The sequence below is a fragment of the Anthonomus grandis genome, chromosome 8 (genome assembly GCF_022605725.1).
Source record: "Anthonomus grandis grandis chromosome 8, icAntGran1.3, whole genome shotgun sequence".
Lineage (NCBI taxonomy): Eukaryota > Metazoa > Arthropoda > Insecta > Coleoptera > Curculionidae > Anthonomus > Anthonomus grandis.
Genome location: NC_065553.1, coordinates 32,794,574 through 32,815,798, shown reverse-complemented (window position 1 = coordinate 32,815,798; position 21,225 = coordinate 32,794,574). Strand labels below are relative to the sequence as shown.

The following is a 21,225-nucleotide window of genomic DNA, read 5'->3' as shown; positions in this document are numbered from 1 at the left end:
CTCAGGCTCGCTGAGACAGGCATGTTTAAGACCAAGATGCATGATACTGGTGTTGCTCGAACCGTAAGAACGGTCGAATTTGAAGAAGAGGTGCTTCAGCGAGTGGCCGATGAACCATCAAATAGCATACGTGACGTCGCTAAGAATATGAATACAAGTAACCTTCTGTCTGGCGGGTATTACACGAGCAACAACTCCATCTTTACCACTTCCAGAAAGTTCAAGGTATGACTGCAGCCGATTATCATCCTAGAGTTCAATTTTGTCGATGGCTTCTGGATCACATCATTGCACAACCAAATTTTTTACGATATGTTTTGTGGACCGATGAAGCCTCTTTCACAAGAGACGGTATTTTTAATAGTAGGAATAGCCATGTTTGGGACGAAGAAAATCCTTATGCAATATTTCCAAGAAAACATCAGAATCGTTGGTCTGTCAACGTAGGGGCAGGCATTGTTGATGATAATTTAGTTGGGCCATACCTTCTACCGGAACGGTTAAGAGGACCTATTTATCTGCGTTTCTTGGAGGAAGTTCTTCCAGAACTCCTTGAAAATGTTCCACTAAACGTTAGACAGCAAATGTGGTTTCAGCATGATGGAGCGCCGGTTCACTTTGCTGTACAAGTACGTGAGTATTTGGCTCAGCGGTTTGGGCACCGTTGGATTGCCAGAGGTGGAGCAGTTTCTTGGCCTCCTAGGTCACCCGATTTAACGTCGCTTGATTTTTTCTTGTGGGGGATATGTAAAGTATTTAGTCTACGAAACTCCAGTAGAATCAGAGCTAGACTTAATTGGACGAATAACAGCAGCATTTGAAATCATTCAAAATGAGGATCAAATTTTTAGTGTAGTCCGCCGAAATCATGTGCGGCGTTTTAATCGGTGTATTGAGGTTGGAGGAAGACATTTTGAACAATTGTTGTGATGGTATCATATACAAAAGGTGAAAATAAATGCATCAGATCCTATTTAGGTAATTAATATTTTTTCTAAATTTAAACGCATCTTAGGGCCGTAGTGGCGTAGTGACACATTTCCGGACATGGATTCCTATACTCAAATGGATTCTTCTGTTGCACTGAACAACCCCCAGAAGTTTGATCCCATAGTTCTGAAACACCCTGTATACACGATTAAGATATAAGCACTGATATAGAATTTGTACATAATAATTAACAATTTGGAAAATAAATGTTTTTTTAAGTTTAAAAGCTTATCACATTCATTTTCTAAGTGATGAGCTAAAAAAATGAAAGCCCAATCAATGTTAATTGCTCCTTTTACTAGAAATGCTTTAGGATTTTTTGTATAATTAATAGAATATTATGGATTTACAGTAGTGGCCAAAATTATAGCAACAAATCTGAATTTTACTAATATTTAATAATAACTATTATATGTATGTTTTAATCGTAAAAGTACGCCACTGGTTTAGATGGCCTCTTAATATTTAAAAAAAATTTCTCATTCAAATAAAAAAAAATCTACCTGTTTTTTTGCTGACAATAAATATTTGTAATTGCAAATATTTCACCTGGTCATAATTATAGCAACATTTGAAATTTAGTGCTCTTTCAATCTGTTGAAGTGCAATATTGAAACAATTTATATTGTGATTTCTTGGTAGTTATTAACTTATTTAAATAACAGTATGAGTCGTGGTAAAACCGTGTCTGTTGAAGTGAGGCAACTTATAATTAATCAGTATAAGTCAGGCATCAAACAGTCATCCATTGCAAAAAATTTTGCTCTTCACAGATCAGTTGTATCACGTATAGTGAAAAGATACAATAACACAGGGCTGGTAGTACCCAAAAAAAATTCGGGACGTCCCCGGAAAACTTCAAAAAAAAGTGACAAAATGATTGTTCGGATTTCCAGGCAAAACCCATTTTTGTCCTCTTCAAAAATTAAAGGGCTTTTGGATGGCAGTGGGTGTTCCGATCTTAGTGAACGATCCATAAGGCGGCGTCTATTTGAAAATAAGTTGTTTGGACGCAGACCAGCAAAAAAGCCTCTTCTTTCCAAGAAGAACGTGAAGGCCCGACTTGAATTTGCTCGAGAACACCAGGGCTGGACTATTGATCAGTGGCGCAGAGTTATTTTTAGCGATGAATCAAAATTCAATTTATTTAAAAGTGATGGTGCTGCATACGTTCGACGTCCTGTAGGCAAAAGATTTAATCCTCGGTACACTTCTCCTACAGTTAAGCATAGTGGTGGTTCAGTTTTAGTGTGGGGCTGTTCTTCGGGGTATGGTATGGGACCTCTTCACAGAATAGAAGGGATTATGGATCGATTTATGTACAAGGATATATTAAAGAATGTTATGTTACCCTATTCTGAAGAAAATGCCGCTGTTATATCAATTTCAACATGACAATGATCCAAAACATTCTTCAAGGCTAATAAAAGAGTTTCTCCATGATGAAAAAATTAATGTTATGAAGTGGCCCTCCCAATCTCCGGATTTAAATCCAATAGAAAATCTTAGGGAAATTGTGGATAACAGGTGTAGAACCAGGAATTTCAAAAATGCTGGAGAACTTTTCGAAGCTTTTCAGGATACTTGGTTGTCAATCGATCATGATGTTATAAACAAACTTATTTTATCCATGCCAAAAAGATGCATTGCTGTTATAAGGGCTAAAGGGTACTATACTAAATACTGAAGAATATTATTGTATTGTAATCTTATTTTGACTTTGGAGAATAAATAAATTGATTTTTCTAAAATGTGTTGCTATAATTTTGTCCAACCCGTTTCCTAAAAAAAATTCCCATTTTTTATTTCTTTTATAAAGTAACAAAAAAATAAACATAAATAAAAAGCTTTGTAAAAAATACATCATAATATATACCAGTTTTTTTTCTAATCTACCACATCATATAATTTGAAGGAAAAATGTACTTGTTGCTATAATTATGGCCACTACTGTATATTAAATTTGCCTTCTGTATAACGTGCTCATGTGTCAAGTGCCCCCTGTACATTAAAAAAATTCAAAATATTGTTGATACAATCTAATAACGAGTTCTATTAACGAGTCACCACAAGGCGATTTCCAAAAGAATTTAAAAGTTTAATAGCCCTAACCAATCTTCTTTTTCCTGCCTTATCTCACAGCCTTAAATTACCACGCATTAAAAACCACATTTATTACATCTATAGGGCTTAAAATCTATTGTGGTTCTAGACAATCATGACAGACGGGTTTTAAATAAATTAGGGTTTATGGTTTATTTATGATTGACGGGCTGGAAAGATTAGTTTTTTTCAGTTGACCATGTTTTTGTGTATGGAATATAGTCATTCTGGTATAATTGGATGAAAATGGTGTATATAGGTACTCTTACAAACTTCCTTGCGTTGTAAATATAATTTAATTTTTTCAAACTTAATCCTTTCGTCCCTGAATTAAAATATTTTAGTTTAAGTACCTAATAAATAGTGTAAGGTATTATTGTTAGGATGCCTAACAATGAGTTTTTATTAATATAAATTTTTGTCAATAGTCAGGGAATGGTGGAGGGGGTGGTTCATATATGTACCAGCAGGTATGTATGGTGGTACATATGTGTACCAACAGGTATGATCGAAAATTTCATAAAAACAGAAAAAAATGCTATATCAACATTTATTTAAAAAAATAAATACAAAAACGGCTTTGCAAAGTAGAAAATGAACCTAATTAACTATTTGGTATGATATAACATAAAACAGAACGTGCACAACGGAATATTGCACTCTCGACAAAGAGTTTTTGTTCTTCTTTGTTTTTTCTCTTCAGAACATCTAGTGCATCTTCTTCTGGTTAATCCCCTACAGGCAGATGTAATGCTGAAGATCCGTATAATTTTCTTTTTCTTGAAGGAGCGCCCTGTTTCGGTAATGGTAAGCGTATACCTTCTGCTACTAATTCTTCTGCAAGTGTGGTAAGGAAGGAAAGAAAAGAAATGCTCTCATTTTTACGTCTCAGTTGATTATACATTATCCACGAATTTACTGCACACATATTGAGGAATGTGTAAAACACCTTTTTCCACCACTTTGCTGATTTTCGATCATGATCATATAGCCCAATAAATTGATAAGCCCGATCAACCCCCTTGCATTTTTTTTCTGTAAAAAGAAATGGCCTCTGGACATTTGATATTTTATTGTTTACCGGTTTTGCTTTTTTTGATAATTGTTGTCAAATTGGGCTTATGACTGTTACTCATTAGCAAAACTTCCTTTGTGTCCTGCCACTTTGCACAAAGTAATCCACAAGAAGTGCATCTAAATTGAGATTCCCCTTTTTGGAGTTTGTCTTCCATAGTTACATTCTTGCGATTGGACATGCAAGTTCCCAAGACTGCATAGTCTAGTGAAAGTAACAAATTCACACTTGTAAAAAAGCGATCAAAACACAACACAGCATCATTTTCTTTAACTGTAGACGCAAGAACTGTTACGACTCGCGCTCCTAAAGTTAGGAATTGATTTTTAGCGGGAAATGGGTCCTCTTTTCCAGAATATATACATTGACATCATACGTATAGCCGGAATCTGCATCGCAGCGAAGCCATAGTTTTATGCCCCTCTTGGTTGGTTTGAGGGGCATATATTGTTTCAAAGAAGGTCGACTCTTGAATTTGGTCATAGATTCGTCGATACTTTGATACTGGCTATCCTGGCGACATTTTGGTAATGTGTATTTGAAACAAGATAATAAATCTTCAATATAATTTGTTTTTGAAGCATTTGGGGGTTTTTGAGGAGAAGCAAAGTAAATTTTTGAGCTCAAAGTCATGTAACGATCTCTTGAAAAAGTTTTTTGAATTGTGCTATTTCCCTTTGACTCCTTCTTGCTCCAATAATTTTTTAGGCTTGGAAGGCGATTGTAGCACATAATGAACATGCAGCCAAATAATTTCATAAAGTCATTTTCTCATTTCTTTTTTTTAATTGGTTTAGGATTTTCAGACATTTGTACAATTTGCAATGTGCAAATAAAGAGAATGAGGAAATACTTTATGAAAAATTTGCATAGGTGTCAACCTGCTTGGTGATATCTGGAGCCAGCATACACTCTCTTTCAGGAGGAAGGATTTTAGCAGGCTCAAATTTTTCGTCAGGAATGACCCAGTCAAGAACTAGGTTTCTATCAACAATTACCTGTGGTGGTTGCGCAGAGTTTATGGCTGAGTTTCGATGCACAGTAATTTGCATTGTTTCCGATAAAGACGACGAAGACATATCGGACATAACACTGCCAGCTTCTTCATCGGAATCTGGTTCATAATTATCACTGGAGCCAGCAGAAAATGGTTCCGAATCTAAGGATTCTTTCATGAAAGCGGACGGCGGCGATCCATATTGAAGTTGAAATCAAATAAACGTAATTACAGACCTGTCCGTATACATGTGTACCATCATCTATAATAATTCCCAATTTAATAAAAATGATGGCCTAGTTGTATACATTAAAAATAATATAAAATATTTAACAAACATAATATCGTTTTCTGAAACAAGATGTATACAAGTAGGCATGAAAATGGATAGTGTTGATATTTGCATGACTTGTTGTTATAGACCTCCCTCAACTAATTTATATATTTTTTTTTTAAACGACTTAGAGCAATATCTTGGCACTTTAGGTAATCATCACTTAGAGATATTTATTGGCGATATAAACATTAATATTTTAGACCGAGTCTCTTTAAAAACCACGGAATATATAAATTTAATGAACGAAAATGGTCTTTTTTCTTGTGTAAACAAGGCTACCCGCGTGACTGCAGTGTCATCAAGCTGCATAGATCACATATTTTTGCGTTACGACAAACTATTAATATCTAAACCAACTCCATTTATATTTCAAACTGATATTACTGATCATTACTTAATAGGTTTAACTTCTAATATAAAATTAGGTAAGACAGTAAATAAACCAGCACAACAAAATATTAAAAAAATATACTATGAAAAACTAAAATTGCAACTGTCTCAAGAGAAGTGGGCAGACTGTATCACCTTGGACAATGCTCAGCAGGCCTATGAAAAATTTATGTTTACTCTGAAAAACCATATAAAAAAATGCACAACCATTTTCACTGTCAAAAAAAAAATTTTAAACCTTGGATTTCTTCGGGATTAATTAACTCTATCAAACATCGAGATGCTTTAAAACAACAATTGTTAAAAAATTTTACCATCGAGAGAGAGGAACAGTATAAAAAATACAGAAACTTTTTACATAAATTAATTCAAAAAAACTAAATTTCAGTATTATAAAACTCAAATACAGGATGCAGGCAAAAATTACAAAAAGGTGTGGAAAATTATTAGCGAAGCGACAAATAAAAATAATGAAAAAGGGGTGATAACAATTAAAGATGAAACCGGCAATATTGTAAAAAATAAAAAACAAACCTCTAATCTTTTTAATAACTTCTTTTCAAAAATTGGAGAAACTATGGCAAATAACATTATTTCAAAAAATCAACGCAATAACAATAATAAAAATAATATAGATAAAACTCTCTTTTTAGGACCAGTAAATAAAAAAGAACTTATAATGCACATAAACCCCTTAAAAACAGATTCATCTCCTGGCGAGGATGGTATAACTGTTAGATTAATTAAAACAATTCATGTATATATTTTAGATCCTTTAGCACATATAATTAACTTAACCTTTAAGACATCTAAGATCCCTATAGAGTGGAAAAATGCTATAGTAATTCCAATTTTTAAAAACGGCGATCCATATCAAATGACAAACTACAGGCCCATATTTCTACTAAGTAACTTTTCAAAAATATGGGAAAAATGTGTCAAGACTCGCCTAATTTCATTTTTTGAATCACAAAATATAATTTTTAATGCACAATTTGGTTTTAGATCTAATAAAAGCACCGATGATGCAATATTTTTTTGGTTTAAAAAAATTATGTCAGATATGCAAGAAAATAAGAAATGTCTTACAGTATATATGGACTTTGCAAAGGCTTTCGATACAGTCTCCCACACCTTGCTCTTAAATAAATTAGAAAATGTTGGAGTAAGGGGTCAAGCTCTGGAGCTTTTTAGATTCTACTTGGAAAATCGAGTGCAAAGAGTGCGATGTAATGATATCCTAAGTAGTGATATGGTTGTAAATACTGGAGTTCCTCAAGGGACAGTCCTGGGTCCAATTTTATTCTTGATCTATATTAATGATTTGGGAAAATTACTACAAGACAGTTCGGTTATTTGCTACGCCGATGATACTGGAGTCACATTCACAGACAACAGCTGGGATGGTGTATACTCGAAAGCAGAGCAAGGCCTTTATGTAATTCAAAACTGGATAAATGAAAACAAAATCACCCTAAATATAACAAAGACCAAATTTATAGCTTTCTCTTTGACAACTAGTGATCAACCTAAAAAAAGTAATATTAAAATTCACAACCCAACTTGTAATTTATTAAATAACAACTGTACTTGTCCTTGCATACAAAAAATTAGTAAAATTAAATACCTAGGTTTATACATTGACCAGTATCTACGCTGGAATAAACATGCTTTTGAAACGTCCAAAAAACTTAGAAAACTTTATTATAAATTTTATCAGCTTCGTAATATTTTAGATAAGAAAACACTAAAAATAGTATATACTTCAATAGTAGAATCAATTTTAAGATATTGCTTAGTAATTTGGGGTGGTCTGAATGATAATGCCATGCGAATGTTAAAGGTATGCCAAAATAAAATACTTAAGATCATCCTAAGCAAAAGCAATCAATATCCTACAATGAACCTTTATTCAGAACCAAATGTACTAAATTTAAGAAGATTGTTTGTGAGTGCATGTCTTTGTTACTACAGAAAGGTTAAAGATATTTTTAGGGAGCTAGACCATCAATATTATACTCGTTCTAAAACAAACAAGGATTTGCAATCGCACTTTTTCAGCAAATCACACTTGCAAAGAAATATGCTGTTTCTACTTCCCAAATTTCTTTGTCTAAAGGTCTAAAGTCGAAGTAAATAAGCATAGAAAAGGTTTAAATTTTGAGATAAAAACTTCGTCATTTACCATTACGAACACTTTAAAAGATTAATGTAAAAAAAAGAACGAAACGTGGTAGATAAATGTGTATTACACTATAAAAATAATATTAGAAGAACAGAAAGACTCTTCTTCCAATGCTTCTCTTGTTTCTGCTGCTTCATTCCGGGTTGTTTTGTCTCCTTGTCTCCTCTCTTGCGCTTCTCTTTATAAGAATTATTTCTTTTGTATATAGATGGAATTAAATATTTAGAGCATATTAGCGTGTATTATATAGATTATTTTATTGTTATGATATGGTTTCATTTTAATTATTTATACTTAATAGCAGAAAACTACCACACAGGTCGAGGGATGAGAAATTTCGATACAGGCCAAGCTAACGGTCTAGTGAAATGTTCCATTCCGTGATAGACGCTACAATAATATTAAGGTAATTTTGTTAATGGGATATTGTACCAATATAGATATTGTATTGCTGTCTATTTGCTATTGAATGATTTATATTTTGTAAAATTGAATTAATATATTGTATTGTATTGTATATATCATAAATACCTGCTGGTACATATATGTACCACACGAACATACTCAAAAATACAAAAATAAAACATAATTTTTACCTACATTTGTAACAGCACTGCACTTGCAATTAAATAATTAATGAAACTTAATAAAAAAAACTGCATAAATAATCCCTTTGAGTGTCCTAAATAACTAATTTTATTGCAGCAATACTGCCGCTACTAAATACACGTGCTAACTAAATCAACATAACCACACATTTACCACAATGCATATTGTAGGTGTACTGCGGAAGCCTGATACACCGGACCGGTACACATTTATACCAAATAAAACGCTTTATTTTACAAACAGGAATTTTTAAATTTGCCTGGTACATATGTGTACCGTTCGGGACGAAAGGGTTAAACCATCTTGGTTTTAGCATTTTCTAGAATTTTTACTTTTTTTTAATTACCTTTAAGTCAACTAAATACATATAAAAAACTTATATAAGAAATATGTTTATAGCCATCTCTGTTTTACACATAATTTTCTCCATAAGTTTCCGCTTGTCTAACTCACTATACAAGAAATGTCATCTGAAAACGCGAATGAAAAACCTGGAAAAAAATTCTACAAAAGACATCCGAATTTTCTAAACGAAATAGAACACAACTTTGCATCCCGAAATTAAAATAGTTATTTATGCAACATGTGTGAAAAATGAACCTTTTTTTATGAACGGAAAATTACCGACAATTTCCATAAATAAAAAAAGGAGATTTTATATACGTATAACATACAAATTTTTTACTACCAAAGAAAAGATTTAAAAAAAAAATTAAAAATACCGAATTACACTAGTGCATAAAAAGTGAAACCTTATCAACTCTGGAAAGTGTGTAAAGTGAGTACTTTGCGCACGGTAGTAGAAAATAGTTATTTATGTAACAAGTATATAAAATGATCCTTTTTGATGAATAGGGAACTTCCCATTCATAATTCATCATGAGAAAATTCCCATAAATAAAAAAGGACGATTTTACATACATGTAACATACGAAATTTTTTCTACTACCGAAGAAAACAAAACTACTACACAAAAAAATAAAAATATATCAAATTACTTTACGCATTTAAACGAATTTACGGTAAATAAACGTCAAAACATTTGTTAACAAACTATACATTAAATGTCAAATAAACGTCAAATTACGTTTTACGCACCCAAATAAACGTCAAATTACTTTTTACACGTGAAAAGTGCGTAAACTTTACACACCCTGGGAAGTGTGTAAAGTGAGAACTTTAGGCACGGAAGTAGAAAAAATACTACTTGTAACTATCTTACAGCAACTCAGCAACACCCTGTACATACAACTAAACTGAAATGTCTCTAATAATTTACATAGCACTTACTTCAGCTCAGCCTAATGGTTATAAACAGATGTTCGAAATCCGGAAAGTCAAGGAAAAAAAGCACAAAATTGCACACCTTGCCTAAATACACGGTTAAATACTTAGACACGGTGTAAATAACGGTGTATCCGGATTCCTGATAGAAGCGAATCGGAGGTCGACAAATAATCAAACTGTGAAAATTACTACATCCGTGCCGAAATTCAATTTTTCTTTTTATTGGCAAATTGGATACAACTTGAAATGTTTCCCAAAAATAGTTCTCCCCAATTGTATTATTTTTCATTGTTTTAGACAAAAAAAATATATATATTTGGCAACATTAAACAGTAGTCATTTCCACTTTTTTTTTACTAAATTACTATTTGGCTTTTATTTCTTTTTGGCATAGTTTATGTGAGTATGAGAATCGAACGTTGCTGCACGTATTCGTAGATCTCCAAAATGTTTTTGACATTATGAATACTGACCCTCTTCTAATAAAATTCTGAACGTTACTCCAAAAATGGAGGACAGTTCATGCAAATAAATTAAAGTAAAAGCAGTAAAAATAAACATTAACAAGTTTCTTCCACTCTTTTAGATCAAAGTTTCTTTTGTAAATTACTGTTTGGATTTTCTGAAAATTATATAAATATTCTAGAATAGTTATTTAATTGTATTAAAAAAACTCATCTTATAGTCATTCTTTATGATATTTTAAGATTAGAGGAACTTTAGTCTTTTTTTACTGATGATACTTGCATACTGACCACTGAAAAAAAGCAAAATACTAAGGTATTTTTAATTTCCAAAAAATGGCAAAACCCACAACTATTACAACTATTAATATAATGTATAAAATAACTTATAATATAATTGAAAGAACTCGTCCATTATCTCAAAGAGACCTACGTAACTAGAGAAAAAATTAAAACTCCAAGTCTCAGTCTCAAAATATCTTTTTAATTAATCAGGTAACATGTTTCGCTAATATAATGACCTTATATCTAGATGATCTGCTAAGTACTTAGCAGGTCATCTTGTCAATTAAAAAGATATTTTGAGACTGAGACTTAGAGTTTTAATTTTTTCTCCACAACTATAAAATAAAAATTAATTAAGAAATCTTTTCGTCAAAAAAATTAAAATATCTAGGAATTTATCTGCGGATGTTACATATGTTATTAAACTATGTTAAATTATAAATATTCCAAAACAAAGTTTTTAGATGTATTACGAGAGTGTCATTGTTTTTAAGAAATAACAAAATACATAGGGGAGAGTGTTCCACAATCAGACACAAAATAGATTTTGCTAAGTATTGACCTTGTTTATTGAACCAACCAAAATATGATTATCACTAAAATAAATTAAGGCTAAACATAAGTTTTTATGGCCGAACAAACATCATAAACCAAAAACTAATTTAAAAAAAGTTTGTTTAACAAAGGAAAGACAGTTGTCTGTTAGTGGAACACATATGTTCCACTTCCAGAGACTGCATGTTCCACAATAAGACAAAAGGTAATAATGTTTTAAGGAACTTCTAAAGCTGAAAAATTTACTTCAAACTTCAAATAAGATTGTTGCTGCTTTGTTGTTCCCACATGTGCTGGTTTTGGTAACACCATCTTAATGTTTTCCAAACATACCAATGAGACGTCTTCTATTTCGGGGTAAATGAAGCTGTTATTATACTTAACGGACTTTCTCAAAAATTTGAACCTCGCATTCCGTATCCTTACAGAACACTTCAGCTATGTAATAAATTTTTTCTTTTTGTCCATAAATTCTAACAAAATAAAATCGCCAACTGCTGGCTCTTTATTAAGCTTATCTAGAAGTGATGGCGGATCAATTTCACCTACAAAATCAATATCATCATCGGAACTTTCGGTTACAAGCATCGCCGCGTCTTCATTTTCTTCGTCTGTTGAGTCTTCATCGATTACTTTTCTTTTCACGACCTTATTTTTCTTAACAAGATAATACTTTTAGCTTTTTTTCTCTTCTTTCTCTGATTTTTTCGTTCTTCAGCTCTTGGGTATCCTTTAAATTGTTGTGAACTTACGAAAGTTTCTTTGTGATTTTGTGTAGGTGTTGTGTTTAAACTAACTGATACTGAAACTAAGGAGTCTGACATTATATTTTCTTCAATGCATTTTGATGTTGATGGTTGATTTGGATCCATAAGTCGTTGAGCTTCTTCATTGTTTTGATCCACATTCCTATCAGTTACGCTGCTAATTGCAAAGTCGTTATCTGTAAATATGAATTTATCGAAGGGATAAATCCCAGTTTTTCGAAATCCGGATTTGATATTAGCGGGAGTCATCGATTTTTCAAATGGATAAGCAACACAGCCAGCGATATCAAAAATAGAAACAGGTATCCCAGGATGCTCTAAAAACCATGTTTGTAAGGCAGTATTGTAGAATGATTTAAACGAAAAAAACACCGTGTTACAGAGAAACAGTGCAATAAATTTGGCGCCTAACGTGTCAGTTCATGCTATACCAATTTTTTTTTTTTTTTTTCTAATAACTTTTGATTATATTAAACATTAGCAGTTAATTTTGATTAGTTGTTTTAGAAGGTTGACTTTACCATTCTTATTTTTTTGACGTTTTCATCAGTTCAGTGTTTCTTCTCATTTTAAAAAAAAAGAGAATTATCAAATTTTATTTAGGTTGGTGACCAATTACCAAAAACCAAGGAAATATCTTCAGGTGTTGTAGGGAAGGATAAATGATTCAAGTGTTATAGGATTACAGGGTGGTGTGAAGGTGAAAAAAGAAAGGGAAAGGAAAAAGAAAGAAAAGGGAAGAAAAGGAAAAACATTTTTTTTTTAATTCTTGAATAGAGGTATTGTCGAGAAGAAGTAGTACTTTATAAAGTATCATAGAGATATATATTTTCTTTTTCATTTTCTTTTATTATAGTTTGATTTGCTTTAGATAAATTGTTGGAACTTTGATTATGTAATTTTTTTAATGCGAACATCTATTTGTTGAAGTAATTATGAGTGATTAACATAATCAAAAAGTTTTTAAATATTTTGTTTTTTTTTATTTATTTATTTATTTATTTTTTGAAGTACCTGACTATTCTTACTTCTTATTAGTAGGTCTGAATGATAAATATAACTATAGTCTTAACTGCTCTTATACGTAGTGTATTTGCTGTTGGACTTTGATTCCTTTTTTTTTAAATTTTTTTTTCTTAGGAAAGGGTGGGGGTGTCCTTTGGATACTTAATCATATTTTCCTTTTAATTTTTTTTTTAGCTTATTTATTTAATTAACGTTATTAAATTATATATAATATATCTATAAATATATATATTTTTTTGTCCCTCTATTTTGACATTTGAAATGGATGTTAATTATCTAGGTGGTGAGGAACTAAAATATGAGTTACACATTCGAGGTCTCCCATTAACCGGTTCTTTCGCTCAAAAACGGACCAGTCTTCGTGAGTCCTTGCGGTTGGAACGAGAGAAACACATTGATCCTCCTAGTTCCACTGCCTTCGACACAGATAGTGAGCTTTGCCTTTGTCGCAGTAAATTAATATCTATTGAACGGGATATTAAGACTCTCGGAAAGGATTATTGTGATGGAGAATCCAAACGGATTAATACCCTCTTGTTGCGTTTGTACCAGCGTATCAATCGAGTCCATGCTGTGTCAGAAGTAGAGTCGGTTTTAAAAAATGAGATTGTAAGTTCATGCACTAAACTTTTTGGTGATCTTAATCTTGCTTCTCAAGGTATCATGCCTTCTTGCTCTTATGCTAACAAACCACCAGCTATTACCGTAACAGGAGCCACTCCATCTCACGAATCCCATGAATCCTTAAATACAGGAGACAACTTAGTAGTTTCAAATGACTTAATTGTTTTGAGTGATGAGGAATCTACACCTGTTGAAGAACTTAAAGCGGAACGTGTTAATTCCAGTGTTGCTGCCGCATCGACTTCACAATGCGAGGTTGCAGAGCAGTCGATCCATTTGAATAATTTCCAGTCTGGTACTTCTACGTCCTTTGCACATTCAGCTATTAATAGGGAGTTGCCTCAGATTGAATCTCATAGCGATGCAGTACCCTATGGGACTACTTCCAATCCGTCTTTGACACAACAGTCTAGACTTCCACTCCAGGATTTATTGGAGCTTGCTCAAAGCAGTTGTCCTTATTTTAATCCTCAGCAGAGAACGTCAAGTACATCTGAGTCAAGACCTTCCTATGGTCGTTTCATGCAGCGCGACGGATCCAGAGTCTTTCAGTCTTCCGGAAATGAACTTAATGCAAAGTCCTCAATATCTTCGAATCCTATATCACAACCTCCTGTAAGTCAAATTAACTGTTATCCAGTGAGTTCAGCAAATGAGTCTCAATCAATGAGTCGTCAATCACAGGTTCGTTTTGGACCCCCCGTGGTTCATGCATCTCCTCCAGCAAACTCCACTGCTCATGGAGACAACTTGTCCCAGTCCATACCAATCAACGACTTAGTTCGTCATTTGGAAGAAGTAAATTTTTCTCCGACGGACACATCGAATCGAACTTACGGGCGTGAGCCGAGACAACTATCGCATCCCTCATACCATACACATGATGTGTTTCGATGGAATATTAAGTTTAATGGACAGACTAGTGTTAACGACTTTCTAGAGAGAGTTGAGGAAATACGTTTATCTCGAGGTGTACTTAAGGAGCAGTTACTCCGGTCTGCACCAGAGTTGTTTACTGGCGATGCCCTTCTTTGGTATCGTACCAATAAATTTGCCAGTTGGGATGATTTAGTAACTAAATTGAAAGATTCCTTTCGGCCTTATGACTATGAATATGGTTTGTGGGATGAAATACGTAGGCGCACCCAAGGATCACAAGAACGCGTCCTTACGTTTATTGTCGCAATGGAGAGTCTATTTCGAAAACTTTCAGAAAGTCCCTCCGAATCAGTCAAACTTAATCTTATTCGTCGAAATTTACTTCCTTATATTCAAAGTAGGCTTGCTACCCATGAAATCCATGATCTTCACGAGTTGACTAGGTTAAGTCGAGCAATTGAAGAGACCGAAGCCAGAGTGCAGAGATTTGTCCCACCCCCCACAAACATTAGACAGCTATTAGAACCTGAACTTGCCTACAGAAAACCCAGTCATCACGTAGCGTCAATTGAGTCTTATTCAGAGTCTAGTGGTGTTAAGCCGATTATTCCTAATAATCATTCGGCTTATTCAACTTCTATAGATGCAGTTTCTTCTGTTATAACCTGCTGGAATTGCGGTGACAGCGGACATCGTTTTCGTAAATGTTCTAAGCCCAAAACGTTCTTTTGTTTCCGATGCGGAAAGAGAGACGTTAGTGCAAAGACTTGTCCAACATGCTCAAAAAACGAGGCATCGGCAAGAGCATAGGCCGTCCCTCTTGCCTATCTTTTGAATCGCAATCGGCTATTAGTCTATCCAAACATGTTCGTACTTCTGCCGTCCTTGATTTCGTCTTGGCACATGCCAAAGGTGATGAGCGTCCTTATCTGCACATAGACATTTTTGGAAAATCACTATTAGGTTTACTTGATAGTGGAGCATCTCGAACTATTATTGGTTCTGCCGGATGGTCTGTTTTGTCTACTTATTGCAACCTTAAACAATCTGGGGCCACTGAGTGCACTGTAGCCAATGGACAACAATGTTCAATAAAAGGAATTGTGACTTTACCTATGAGGCTTCGCACTCGCGTAGTCCTTATGGATGTTTTGGTTGTTCCCTCCCTACCCCATTCCTTGATCTTAGGTATTGATTTTTGGACTCGTATGGGGATCATACCTGACCTTAACACTGGGGAATGGCATTTCAAAGATGTTGCTCCATACTACTATCACGAAACTGCCGCAATTCAATCCGTTGATACTCTGACTCCAACACAAAAAGAAACTCTCGACCGACTTATCGAGGATGTCTTTTCCAACATGAGTTCAACATTGGGTGGTACTAATTTGGTCAAGCTAGAAATCAGGACAAATTCAGCACCTATCAAACAGCGCTATTATCCTCTTTCCCGTACCCTTCAAAAGGATGTCAATACTGAATTGGAACAAATGATTGCCAATGGTATTGTGGAACCATCTATTTCACCCTGGTCATCCCCAATAGTAATGGTTAAGAAAAAAACTGGCGAATGGCGTTTTTGTGTCGATTATCGCGCTTTAAATCGTGTGACCATCAAAGACAGTTATCCCATGCCTTTTGTTTCTGCCACTTTAGATAAATTAAGAGATGCCAAGTACGTTGGATATTAAGTCCGCGTATTGGCAAATACCTATTGCACCAGAATCTCGCCCTCTTACTGCATTTACAGTCCCTACTAGAGGACTTTTCCAATTTACCCGTATGCCCTTTGGGTTGACTAATGCCCCTGCAGTGTGGCAAAGACTGATCGATTCTGTTATTGGTGTTGACTTGGAGCCATACGTCTTCGTCTATCTTGACGACGTAATCATTTCCACCCCGTCGTTCGAGGAACATATTCGTGTTTTACGTGAGGTCATACAGAGGATCGTTAAGGCAGGTCTAACTCTTAACAGAGAGAAGTGTACCTTTTGTAAACCCGAGTTAAAATATTTGGGGTACATTGTTAATTCTGCCGGTCTACTAGTGGACCCCGATAAGATTGAGGCTATTCTGCGTATACCAACCCCCAAGACTGTTACTGATATTAGAAGAATTGTTGGACTCGCATCTTGGTATCGGAGGTTTGTCCCTAATTTTTCCACGATAGTATCTCCCTTGACCTCATTGACCATGAAGAACGTAAAGTTTGTATGGAGTCCTGAATGTGAAAATGCTTTTAATACTATTAAAGAGAAACTGGTCAGCGCACCGGTTTTATCATGTCCAGATTTTGATCTTCCTTTTATTATCCAATGTGACGCTTCCGATTTTGGACTTGGAGCTGTCCTTTATCAGGTTCAAGGTGACGAAGAGCACGCTATTTGTTTCCTGAGTAGGTCTCTTACCAAGAACGAGCGTCGGTATAGCACAACAGAAAAGGAATGTTTGGCTGTCATTTTCGCCATCGAAAAACTCAGACCATATGTGGAAGGTAGCCATTTTACAGTGGTAACTGACCACTATAGTCTGAAGTGGCTTAATTCAATCAAAGATCCTGTTGGTCGCATTGCTCGATGGGCTGTAAGGCTACAACAGTACGATTTTGACATAGTTCATCGTAAGGGTAAAGACAACATCGTCCTCGATGCATTATCTCGTTCGGTACCAGTGGTAGATGAGGTAGCACCTCTGAATGACATGTCAACGAACGATTCTTCTTTCCTGATCGACAAGTGGTATTCCCGCATGCTAAAACGCGTTAGAGAGCAACCATCTAAGTACCCACTATGGTGGATTTCTAATAATAAGCTCTATAAGCGCACTAAGTCAAAATACCCCGCTTTAGATAATCCTGACGATGCTTGGTTGCAGATTGTACCACGAAATCAACGATCTGATGTCATAAAGGCACATCACGATCCTCCCACCTGTGGTCATCTTGGAGTGTTTAAGACTCTTTCCCGTATTTCACAGAAATATTACTGGCCAAATATGAAGTGTGCGCCATGTATATTGCCCGTGTACCCAATGTATATTGCCCGATGTCACACTTGCTTAAGGACTAAACCTTTTCAAAAAGTCTCTTCTGGCCACCTTCTTAGTCCACAACCAACCTTGACTAGACCTTGGCAAATCCTCAGTGTAGACCTTGTGGGTCCCTTGCCTCGTTCTCGTTCTGGATATTCCTTCGTATTGTCAGTATATGATTTGTTCAGTAAGTATCCTCTCTTCTTTCCTTTACGAGTGGCTACCGCCAGCAGTATATTAAAATGGCTCGAGGACCATGTACTTTTGGTTTACGGAATCCCTGATAGAATCATTGCCGACAATGGACCTCAGTTTCGTAGTGGGGCTTTCCAAAATAAAATGCAAGAGTATGGTATCCAAATACGTTATAGTGCTAATTACCACCCGCAGGCTAACCCTGTAGAGCGTGTCCACCGTGTTCTAAAAACCATAATCTCAAGCTATGTTGATGAGGATCATAGGACGTGGGATCTAATTTTGGCTAAGGCAGGTTGTGCAATCCGATCAGCAAGACACGAAGTTACGGGTCTAACCCCAAACTTTGTAATTTTTGGTAGAGAACTTCGATTTCTGTGTCCCACCCCGACTTTAATTTCTCCATCTAACCCTAATGATTCCGATCCAACTTTGCGATCGAAAACATTGGAAAAGGTATTTGTCGATGTTCAGAAAAGACTGAAAAGGGCTTGCGAGCAACGTAGTAGGCGTTATAACTTACGGCATCGCGATGAGCGTTTTCAACTTGGTCAGGAGGTATGGCAGAGAAATTATGTTATCTCTAATGCTGCCAAAAACTTTACTTCAAAGTTCGCGCCTAAATATCTTGGGCCCTACAAGATCAGCAAAATACTCTCTCCATGGTCCTACGAAGTTTCGGACTTGACAGGCCGCTGTCGTGGAGTTTGGCATGCTAAAGATTTAAAGGCACATCCACCTGATAATAACGTTCAAGATCAAATCTAATGTTAGTATCTAAGTTATAAGTCAGCGTAAATTAATTATTATAATAGATTCGTTTCTTTGTAGTTATTTTGAGGGTTCTTATAATGTTGTATTATATTAAGTATTTTCAAGTTAGGATTTCTTTTATTAGTTATTTAGTTAGATTAGTTTTTCTTTATTAGGGATTGAATTTCCATTGCAAGTTTCAGGTAAACTTCCTTTTCAGAAAGGAGGGGTGTGTTACAGGTTTAATCTCCAACAGATATATTAATTGATTTATTAATTTTTTTACCAAGATAAAGTAAATCGCAACCATAGTTTCATAAAATAATTTATTTAAAAATCATACATAAATATACATACTACACAGATATGATACCGTTAAGATGGTCCCTCCTAACATACCCGATCTGAAACGCAAGGAAAACCATTATTGGATGAGGAAAGTAAATAATAATATGGGATATTGTTTCATTGTTTTGTTGATTGAATAGAATTAGCAACTGCCATTGATTTTGCATTGATTTTACCTTGCAGGTCAATTTGGCCTATTTTAGATTTTAATGAATACTGAGCACTTATTAACTAATTGTTTATTTTGTTCAAATCATAAGGATCAATAGTGATAAGAATGTTAATGTCAATCTGGTCTGTCAGTTTTTTTTTTTGTAAATTATTGTTGCTAAACCATGGCCTCAAGTTATAGATTGCTCCATAGTTGCAAATTACTTAAACCAATGTTGGTACCAGATAGTACCCAGTAGTTAAACCCAGCATGTCAACACCTAGGTACTTGACAGATAAATGCATTCCTTAAAATTTGGAGGGAACTGACAATCCTATTTTTAATATATTCATTCTTTATCTGGTTCTAGAGTATGACAGATAGTTTCGCTTAATGCGGATGTGAAAAGGTAGACCCTATCTTAGCCTAATTTTTTTTGTAGTTACTAGTATGTGCTAGGATAGCTTAATTGCTGATTTTCTAAGTAGGCCTAAGAGTTTATAGGGCTCCTTGTTTTTGTTGTGTTAAATAAACCCCAGAAAAGGCCACATTCCATCTTCGGTAAGTTAGCACATGTTACATGCCTAAGTCATTTTCCTATTTTTTTCATCTAATTAATTTCTTATTTGCATGCTTTTCGGTTTAACTCAAAAGAACATCAATGCATCCAACTTTTTAGAGAGCAATTTTATAAAATTTAACTTACTTACCCACACAAAAATGCCATAAAATTGACAGCCATGTCGAACCTCATGTGTGGTCCCCATTTTTAGGCCTTCCTGTACCTTCTGCTTAGCCTCTGCTTCTGCTTTTGCTGCATTTTTATTGTTACTGCTTCCACCTCACTTGCTACTCCACGTGTTACCACATCAAGTCGCTTGGATCATCACCTCCGGAACCTGCATTCCTTCCAATCGGCTACACCTAATACCGATTGCCCTCCACTACCTGCTAGACATTCTGGAAGCATCCTAACTGGTCGATCTGCTGCTGCCTTTTTTGACCCAAACGTATAGCTGCCAACAAAGGAGCCCCATTCAGATCAGGTGGGCCCTGCTACCAGTCGGAGAGACTCAGAATTTCAGGTAGCCCCTTTTTCTTTTTGGCTTGGTTTCTCCAGGTATTGATTTATCGGTTCGTCGCAATTTATAGATTATTTTTTTTTTAATTAATATGTAGAAATGATCACAGATTTTAAATTTAATTTAGCAAAATTGTTTATATAACCACCATCACTGATTTGATTTGAAATTGGGAACTGAGTATATACGTATATGCGAGGTATTATCAGATGTACAATTGAATAAGTATTAAGTGCTAAATTTTACTTTATTTTCTTTCTCATAATTTTAAATTTCATAATTATAACTTAAGTATTAGAGCATTACTGTCTTTGTATTTATTTTTTTGAATTGAGGTTATAGATTAAATTAGTTGTCAATTATGACATTGATTTATTTTTCAATACTAAAGCTGGGTTTAACGATATAAAGCTGCGTTTTCTTTGCGTGCCCTAATAAAGGCTAATAATCATAACCCTGGAACCCACATTTAGGCATTGTGCGAGAAACAGTGCAATAACCGAGACATCTAATAGTTGCAGCTTGTTGGAAGAATGTGGCGGTAAGGTCAAAATGATCACTCCATTTTCCTTGGCTAGATTTATTCTATCATTAGATGACTCTCGTGATTGTCGAAAACCGAAAGTTTGCCAATTTAAACCGAAAATTGTGATAGACCTAATATATTGCTCAAGGGCATTCGTAGTAACATTGATCCCATACACTATCTTCAACAAGTGTCGGTTGAGCATTCATTTTTCTTTCATCCTGTCAATCTTACCGAAGTAGAAAATGAAATCAAACGCCTAAAAAACCATAAATCATCTGGAGCTGATGGGATATCTTCGAGGTTGTTACTCTTTTTGCCTGATTCAGCCTTAAATGCTTTAGTTTCTGCCATAAACAATTCTTTACATATTGGCATTTTTCCTTCATGTTTAAAAGAGGCAGTGGTTATCCCTCTTCATAAGGGTGGAGATTTGGATCAGCCTTGTAATTTCCGTCCCATTTCTATTTTGTCTACCCTCTCTAAGATAGTTGAAAAACTTGCAAAAAGCAGAATTTTGTCCTTTTTACATCATAATGGCATTTTGTCTGCAAATCAGTTTGG

The 21,225-nt window shown here is 34.8% G+C and overlaps 1 protein-coding gene and 1 long non-coding RNA gene across 2 annotated transcripts in view; both read right to left on the bottom strand.

The window, feature by feature from the left end:
• Positions 1–21,225, bottom strand: part of LOC126739043 (uncharacterized) — a 165,074-nt gene that overhangs the window by 120,865 nt on the left and 22,984 nt on the right. The window lies entirely within an intron of this gene.
• LOC126739078 (uncharacterized) lies at positions 18,864–20,445 on the bottom strand. The gene is made up of 2 exons (XR_007661544.1): positions 19,764–20,445; positions 18,864–18,958 (listed from the first exon to the last, which is right to left on the bottom strand). It is a non-coding gene; the product is annotated as an uncharacterized LOC126739078 (long non-coding RNA).